At 45.2% G+C, this 8,764-nt stretch overlaps 1 protein-coding gene across 9 annotated transcripts in view; it reads left to right on the top strand.

The window, feature by feature from the left end:
- The first annotated feature begins 3,201 nt into the window (after positions 1 to 3,201).
- Positions 3,202 to 8,764, top strand: part of ZC3H7B (zinc finger CCCH-type containing 7B) — a 47,102-nt gene continuing 41,539 nt past the window's right edge. For 6 of the 9 annotated variants that reach the window (XM_041416981.1, XM_041416974.1, XM_041416980.1 and 3 more), the window contains exon 1: positions 3,202 to 3,222. The gene's annotated coding sequence lies outside the window, so the exon portion shown is untranslated. The other 3 variants (XM_041416979.1, XM_041416976.1, XM_041416977.1) reach the window with 2 other exon arrangements.

The raw sequence follows: 8,764 nt of genomic DNA, 5'->3' as shown, positions 1-8,764 counted from the left end.
AACATTGTAAGAGGCATTTTCCAGTCTCTCACAAATTTCCCACCGGTGGTTTTAATAAGCAGCAGCAAATGCTTATATGGAGCCAAGAAAAGATTGTCAGTAGTTGATGGTGCTGGGTGACCAGCCTCATAAATAGTAAGACAAGTTTCTTTTGCAACTGAAGAAAATTAAGAACCTCTTAGACACTAGACTGGCTGTATGTGAGAAGCATAAAGCTGCCAGAATACATAGAGCTGATGAGGAACTAGATTAGTGTGATCTCAAGAAGGAGCTTGAACCTGGAAAATACAAGCAAGAAATTTGGCATGGGATATTAGTTCCTCACAATTTTTAGTAATAAACAGGATCTTATCAAATACATCAGATTCCCTTCCCTGTCATTCTTCCAAATTCTGGTTTTGCCAGAGGGGCAAGAATAAAGGCATTGACTATAGGTGCAGCTATATTGGAATGTAGGTGTACCTTGCCACTGTAGTATAGATCCATACATTCATTCTTCCTAAAAAATAGCTTTACAAATTAAAGCAACTTCTATGACACTGTATCTGGTTTGTAGCAGGGGTTTGCAGTGTTTGACTCCTGCTGACTACCTGCACATGAGACTGAGACCTCAATAACTGCACTTGCAAACTGTGAAAATCTTCATGTTAGCTGCTAAGGAAAGATTTTACTTCATGAGAGGAGCGGTACATGCCAACCCGTGACCTCGCAGGACACCTCTCAGTCTTACAGACAAAGGAAATTGGGATGGAGGAAAGCACAACATGACTTTAAATGGAGAAAGGCAGTCCTGTCAATCAATGCTCTTAAATTAAAAACTAGCGTTTGTTCCAGCATAACTCTTGATTGTGTGTAAATTTAGTTTTGTTCCTCTTTTTCCTCATCACCTCTTAACCTTTCTTCTCATCCAGCGGTGATGTCCTTCCCTTTCACAGGTGCTGCAGGGTTGGAGGTGTCCTCGGCTCTGTGACTCATTTGGTGATGGCTCTGCAGGGCTGCCCTCCCACTGTGAGCTGGCATATCTGCTCTCCCTGTGTTTGCTTTCTGCCTCCAGACCTGCTCCACCTTTCTTCTGCCCAAAACCATTCCATCAACAGGGTTTGTCATTTAATGTACATTTTACTCAGTACCAGAGGCCAAGCTTAGTTTAGGTTCTAGTCATTATCAGTGTCACCACCTTAAATTAAGAAATAACAAATTTTCTGAAGAGTTAATAAAAATAAACATTGTCTTATCCATGGATAGGAGCAATCTTTGGATCAAAACCATTACCTAAAAATGTGCATTGCAATAAAATATTGTGAAGAGCATTAATGTTGTCCAGTATCATAAGGTGCTCTATACAAGTACACAAGCCTGTATTTCATAAATTACCAGTTTATTGTGAAATAAATAGGCAGGAGATCTTTCTCCTTTTTTAATGCCTTTATTAAAGAGAATCAGCTTAGGTGGGGAGAAATCGGCGGGTCGCGCCCACGCCGCCGCTGCTCCCAGGAGTGGCACGAAGGAGGAGGATGATGATGATGCAGCTTTGTCCGCTGGTCTGCAGGCAGAGCTGGGGACTGTGTCCTCATGAGAGATTAGCAGATTCCACCTTTTCAGTCCAACACTTCGGGTCCTCTCCCTAGTTAACATCTTAGGTTAGGGTGAGAAGCAAAAAGGATCCAAGCAGGCGCTGGACTACGCGCCCATCCTTAGACATCACCTAGGTCCCTTAATTCTATGTTGGCTCGTTGTTTTTAGGGGTTTTCCTGGAAAACTGTAAGATTTAGTGCAATGCATTTCTCGTCTGCGTTCTAGCTCTGATGCCACTCCCCTGCCCTGCTGCTGCAGGGTCCCAGTGTCGCTCCCTGGCAAGCACCAGGGGGACAATGGCTAAATCACCAGCCATTAACAGGCAATTGAAGAAGAACTCTTAACAATGAAGCTAATTTAACAGCAACTGGTCCAACCGGTTTTAACTCTGCAACCTTAAAAAAAAATAGATAACTTTTTATTCATAACATATTGTGTTGGCAATGCTGTCAGAAGCCAATCCTACTCAGTGTAATAAAGTCCTTCCTTTTCTGATCAATGATTTTAAATATCAAGCAAGTTTGGTACACTTCAGGTGTTACCTTCCATCTGCCTTTGAATCTTGGCAGAGTACACAGTTGCAGAGCACAAGCTGACATTCTTGTGGGTCACTGTAAATAGAGAAGTGAGACACTCAGGAGTAAACAGGTCACTGATTAGATTGGGAAAAAGCTGGTAATTTAAGCCAGTGTCAGTCTGGAAATTATTAATCTAATGGTAGACAGAATCCTTTAGGGAGAGGAAAACTGTTCTACCAGGGAGGCTGTACAAGCATAAAACTCCTTGCAGAGGTTATTTGAAGTTAGTGCAGGTGGGTGGGGATGGGTGAGCCCCCAGCTAAGATGGTCTGTGTGTCTGCACCTCCACAACCCCTCCCACGGTAGAACACGTCCCACTCAGCCTCCTGAACCAGCAGGTCTCTTCCTGGGGCAGGGACTGCTTGGAGATTCAGACCACTTGCTGGAAATATTGAGGGATTTGGGATGAAAACAATCCAAAAATCTGATTCCAAAAAGTGCCTAAACTCACATGTGTATGCATAAATATAAATATATATATCATCTACATACATATAATATATATGTCGATTGTATATTACCCAATAATATATAATTTAATATTAATATGGTTTATTAATGCTGCATATATGCATCTACATATATATAACATATATACACGTGTGTGTATATATATAAAATATATGCAGATTGTATAATACCCAGACATATAAAATATAATATTGAGATTTAAACAATTTTTTGTTTTATTTTTGTATTTAGTTTGGTTCTGCTGTTGTTGTTTTGGTTTTTTTTTGTTTGTTTGTTTGTTTGGCTTTTTTATTTTTGTTTGTTTGTTTGTTTGCTAATGTATATTCCTTTCCACCCAAAGATTTATGTTTTCAGATAATCTTATTTACAGGGAACCCCCTCAGCAGCGCAGGGTGGAGTGAGTGAGGTCTGGCTGGAGCAGATAATTGCTCGGCCATCAGCGATGGCCCTGGCCCCCGTCCAGCGAGCACAAATGGGTGGGCACAAGGGTCACTGCTTCACCAATGTGATAATCCCAGGGGGGGTCTCACAATTCACTTCCTCGCCGCGTTCGTATGCATGCATTCCCTCTGCAGAGGCAGCTTTGCTTTCTCTTGGGGTATATTTTTTTTATATCAGCAAAGATAACCAGGAAGAAAAAAATGTTTCATTAAAATTAGAACGGAGAGTCGACTGCTGAAGCGCTTTATTTTTTAAATTTTTTGTTGGTGTTGTTTTTAAAGCCTAATTCACCTTAAAGAATCTCAAAACCAGCCTCAAGGGAAAGATTTGTGGATTTTTGTAATGGAAAGCGGTAGCCTCTAGGGCCCAGAGGATATGCAGGGAGGCATTTTCTCTTGCTGGTGCAGCTGAGAGCGAGCGAGAGAGAGCGAGACCTGGAAATGAAAGTAAAGAGATCAGGAGGCACATGGAGGGAGCTGCAGGGGCAGCCGATCCAGAAGCAGAATGCTGCCTTCTATAATTAAATAGCACTTACTATTATTATTACTTCTAGTAATAATACATTAATAATATCTCTAGTAATACAATACCATTTATCAAGGAAAGTTTATGCATAGTGTGGGGGGAAAACCCGAGGAGAGGTGAGTTCTTTATTATTATTTTGGGGGGATTATTTTTGTTTTAGATCAATTTCGTGTGTGTTTGTGTATGTAGAAAGGGGTGGACTTGAGAAACAAGAAATTCTGGATGTTGCTTCGTTAGAAAGTAAAGGTTTCAGATAACTGCATAGATGAAATGTTGTGTAATTGGAAATTAAAAAAAAAATGCGGTGAAAATAGTACGGGTGAGATTTTGAAGCTAATCCCTCTTCCGCCAAAAATGTGGGATTTGCAAAAAAAAAAAAAAAAAAAAAAATATTGTCAAAGATCCTAATCCCACCCCCTGGAAAAAAATGTGGTAGTCTAAAATTGCATAGCTAGGGGGAAAGACCCTGGGTTTACGTGGAAAACTTAGTATTAATCGCGTTCGTGCCTGTTTGTGTTTTGTACGTTCGGGATGTGTGTTCTGGTCTGTATTTAGGCTGCAGTTTTCCCCTCTTGTTTGTTCCAAACCCCATGAAACGGCGGAGAAGCCCTTTGGAATTGCTTTTCAGATGGACCTTCCGTAGGGTCTTCTAAAGTTTATCAAATAAGAAGACTGTGTTTTGGCTTTTTTGGGTTTTGTTTTGTTTGTTTTGGTTTAAATTCTTTAATGTTTTAGACAGTTTCCGGGTGGCAGGGGACGTTATGTGTTGGGGGTTGTTTTTTTTGTTTTTTTTTTTTTCCTCTTAAAGCCGTCTCCCAGACTCTTGGAGATGCGTGGTTTTTATTTAAGCGGGTGGGGGATGGGGAAGGAGGGAGAGTATGTTTTGGTTGGTTTTCCTTTTCCCGGGAAAGCCTGGATGTCTCCTGCCGTGGGAGACCCCTCCCAGCAGGGCCGCGGTGTTGGGAGTGCCGGGGTGCCGGCGTTCGGCAGAGTGGCGGGGGTGCGGGAGGCGCCGCCGGCCCCTCTCCGCTCCAGCGGCCGAGGTAGCGCCTCTCCCGGCAGCGGCCTCTACGCAAGGCCGGGGATCGGCGGCCTAGTGCTGGCAGCGGGGGGAGGAAGCGAGCGAGGGTTCCCGCGCCCTCTGTGTGGGAGCCAGCCCCTGGATTTAGTTTTTCAAATGAGACACGGGAATGCGAGCTGGGTGGGCAGAAACCCAGGAAGAAGTGGTTTAGGCATAGGCAGCGTTACCCCCCAGCTCTGTCCTGGCTCCTTGGCTGCGCTGCAGTGGGGGCAGGAGGAAGGGTGGCCTGTGGTACATGAAAGTGTTGTGTGTGGAACACAAGGCTGAAGCGGGTGGAAAATGAGGTAATGGGGGATGATGTGGTCAGTTGAGGCTTTAGCCCCCACCACCATCTCCCTCTCAGGGAAACTTAAAGAGTCACCGCTTTTATTTTCAGTGGGGGGTGAGCTGGTTGTTGCTGCCTTGCTCTGCATTCACTGGGTGCAGTGAATATTGCTGGGTGCAGCTGGTGGCACCCCAATGACCCCAGTGATGCTGCAAGGCAGGAGTGGCACCAGTGGGGTGCTGGGATGTGAGATGGTGGCCGTGGAAGTTCCTTGGGGCGGCTGGTGCAGGGAGGGACAGAGGAGTCAGCCCCGCTGGGCACAACACAGTGGTGGGGAATCCAAGAGCGGTTGGCTGTGAGAAGCAGTGAAACCCAGGGAGTGGGGCATGGCAGAAAGCAGCTGCAGGAGCGAGCAAGAGCCCAGTTATGTAGTGAGCTCTGTAGTTTGTCCTTTATTTGATGTATGCCCCGTTAGCTATTCTGCTGCACCACTAAGGTGGTCAAACTGCAGACAGAAGAAGACTCCCATGTTTCAGACCAGTGCATCCTGGAACCTTTTTCCTGGGGAGCTCCAGTCTCAGCTCTACAACCTGCCACTTGCATCTGAGGGTACTTATTTGTAGCTGAAATGTTACAGTCCGTGCCTGGAAGTCAGTCAAGTGTCAGTTCATTGCCATCTCAGAAATACAGTATGAAAAACTTTGCCCAAATTCAGCTCTGGCAGGGTTATCAATAAGAGCTGTGTCCTTGGTAAGATAAACTCAAGTCTTTCTGTTCATCTCATTTTTCTATTATCTACCCATCTAGAGGATATCCACCCAGTTTGTGATTCAGTCACCCAGTTCAGTGGCTCATGCTTCCTTCTAAAGGCAAGAAAACCATTTTGCCTGTCTATATCATTTTAATCCTGTCTGGCAAATGGTTTGTAATTTGTTGACAAGCTGTGAATAAAGTTCTCTCTAGATGCTAGACCAGGGAGGATAAATGTCTCTGGACTAAAAGGATAAGAGTTTTGTAGTGGACATATAAATACTCAGTATTTGAATTTTGCTGGTGATTTGAGTGGACAAGTCTGGACAGAGATTTGGTGGGGGAGAGAAAAGGGGCACTTAGACACAGTGCTTCATAAAGTATTTTCTACTGTGTTTCTAAAAATATTTGAAAGCCCAAGAAAACAAAAGCTAAACAAGCTTTGCACTTAAAATTAATTATGCAGTAGCTGTGGTATAGTGTGTAGCAGAACTGAAGTGTTGCTCATGTGGGTGGCTCACTGTGTGTTGGGTTTGCTGGTGTAACAAGTGCATGGCTTGGTCTGAATGTTAAATGCAACACGGTGAAGAGGCTGGAACGATGAGGGGACGCAGAAGTGACTGAGTTTGCTGGTGAGGTGGTGGAGGAGGAGGTGTGAGGAGCAAAAAGAGGAGTCTGATTGGCAGCCTCCTGCAGTGGTTGGGGCAGGCAGGACAGGTGAGGGGTCTGCCACACGTGAAGGAGATTGCAGGTGTGGAGTCACATTGAAGGGGAAAGAAAGGTAGTCGTTGTGAGAGATGTGCAAGAAGTTGTTGGGTAGAGCACATGGTGAGTGCTTTGAAGGTGTTGCGGTGAGGGGATGAGTCTTATGTGCAAAGTCATGACATAAACCTGGAGGTGTGACAGACCTTTAGCAGAGAAAGCTGGTCACCCACTTGCAGGGAGGGAGGAGTGTGGGGCAGTACCAGGGAGCTCCAGTCTAGAGGGGAGATCAGGCCTATGGTTTATGTTTAAAGAAGGCAATGGAGGGTTTTGGGTTGAAGAACATTTACTCTGGAAGATGAGGGTAGAACTGCAGAGCATAAACAACATTCAGGGCACAGAAGGTTGCCTTTTACCAGGGTTTTATAGCAAGGATCAAACTGTAGCTGTGTATTGTGGGACTTACAGAGATGTTATAGGCTGGTCAGCCATCCACATGAAGCAAGGGTGAGTATAGTCAAGCTGCATGCAGTAGCAGTAGTGATGAGGAGAGGAAAAAACAGAAGGGGAGCTTCAGGATGCAAGAAGAGCTGGGTAACTCTAGAAAAGAGACATTCTGTAGCCATTCCCAGTAGTCCTTTGGCTGCACTCCAGGTTTGGGTCAGTAACATTTGCATGCCCTTCTCTCTGGGCAAGCAGCAGTAATCAGTTCTCTCTGTAGCACAGGCTCACATCCTGCGGTGTAGGATGTTTTAGCAGCGGGGTCAGGGTAGCTGTGAGAACAGGTACTGATCTCTTCTTCACTCCTTGCAGTGTTTTAAAGGCTGAGCTCAGAAACAGAAGTAGACCATGTGTATTGAAAGCTTTTTAAGGTGGTGATGTGTTTTGTGGATATACACAATTGTAAAGGTGTGCCACAGCATTTTTGGAATGCGGCCATTGACTTGGTGGTGACCACTTGAACACTGCCCTCCCCACAGTCGCCAATAATCTCCCTTTTCATCAGATCCTTGGGCTTCTGCTGCACTTCCCTGACTTTTGTTCCCTCCAGCATGACTCAGGGAGCAGCAAGAGCAGGGCTGCACCTCCAGGCAGGACAAGCAAGTAGCTGAAGGTGATGGCAGTCACCAGCAATGCCCTCACTCACAGGGTACAGTCCCACCACACATGAACAGTGTAGGTAGAACTAGATGCCAATAAGAGTGGTCCATCAGCAGTCCCAAAGAAGATGAGGTGGTGAATCTGGTGCAGGTCCACCCAGCGATTCCAGAGGTAGGAGATGGTGCCAGAGACAGGAGTGGGAACAAGCTGCCTGCAGTGGAGGTCTAAGGTTTGTCCCAGAGATAGAACTGAGGACAAGTTCACCTACAGTATAGCTCAGACAAGGCAGGAGCTGGACCTCTGCTGAAACGGGGCTCCTAGACAATGGACAGAGGACAGAGGTGGGGGTCCAAGGTGAGGCTATTTGGAGTGCTTCAAGACTTTTAGTGTGTTCAGCTAGAAATTCTTCTCCCTGTGCTTTTCCCATGAGCCTTTGGGATGGTCCACTTGACTCCTTCGCCTCTTCTTCTCCCCTATGGTTTCTCTCTTGTCATTTCCTATGGAGGCCCTTTCCTCACTCTTATCTCTGATGGCCCTCACAGTTTCTTACAGTGATCTGGGGTGCCTCTGTCCTTTCATGTCTTTCACTGCTGCCTTTGTGGAAATAGTTCCTATTGCTTCTCTTCTGCTTCTCTGTTCTCTCTTACTTCCTCTGTCTTTGCAGAATTTCACACAGGGAGAAAAAAGAAATTAATTACCTCTCTCTCCTTGTCTACCTCTCAAGCCTGTCTGCCTGTATCCTTAGTGATCATGTTAACCTCACAATCTCCTTGTTAAATTTCCTTCTTTCTTCCTGATTGCTCATTATCCAGGCTATTTGTGAATCAATGCAGGCCTTCTGTTGATGTTGTGCTGAAGTATATCGGCTCTTCTCCAACACTTCTGTTTAAAAGCCTTTGTAGAGATGTTGATCATCCCTCACCTTGTCTGTTGGCTTTCTTGCTGCACTGCCCATCCTGTTCCAAGTTCAGCTGCTTCAAGTCTCCTACCTGCTGCTTGAACCAGATTGCTCCCAAATTTACTGTCTGATGACTTAGAAACTGCACAGTGTCACTTTCAAGCTCTTGCTTCCTTCTGCTGCCACTTCCTCTCACTCCAGTCTTTCCTGCTTCCCCCAACTCTTCTTGTTGGTAAAGGGCAGGTTCAATTCTACATTTTGTGTGGCACAGAGCATAATCAATAAGGGCTTGCTGAGTTGTCAGGATTGATTTTTATGTACCTTAAAGGCCCCTTCAACCTGTTCAGACTGAGTGTGTCATTGATACTGCAAGATAT

This window comes from Onychostruthus taczanowskii, unplaced genomic scaffold (assembly GCF_017590055.1).
Source record: "Onychostruthus taczanowskii isolate IOZ18803 unplaced genomic scaffold, ASM1759005v1 scaffold53, whole genome shotgun sequence".
Lineage (NCBI taxonomy): Eukaryota > Metazoa > Chordata > Aves > Passeriformes > Passeridae > Onychostruthus > Onychostruthus taczanowskii.
This window is presented reverse-complemented; position numbering and strand designations above follow the sequence as displayed.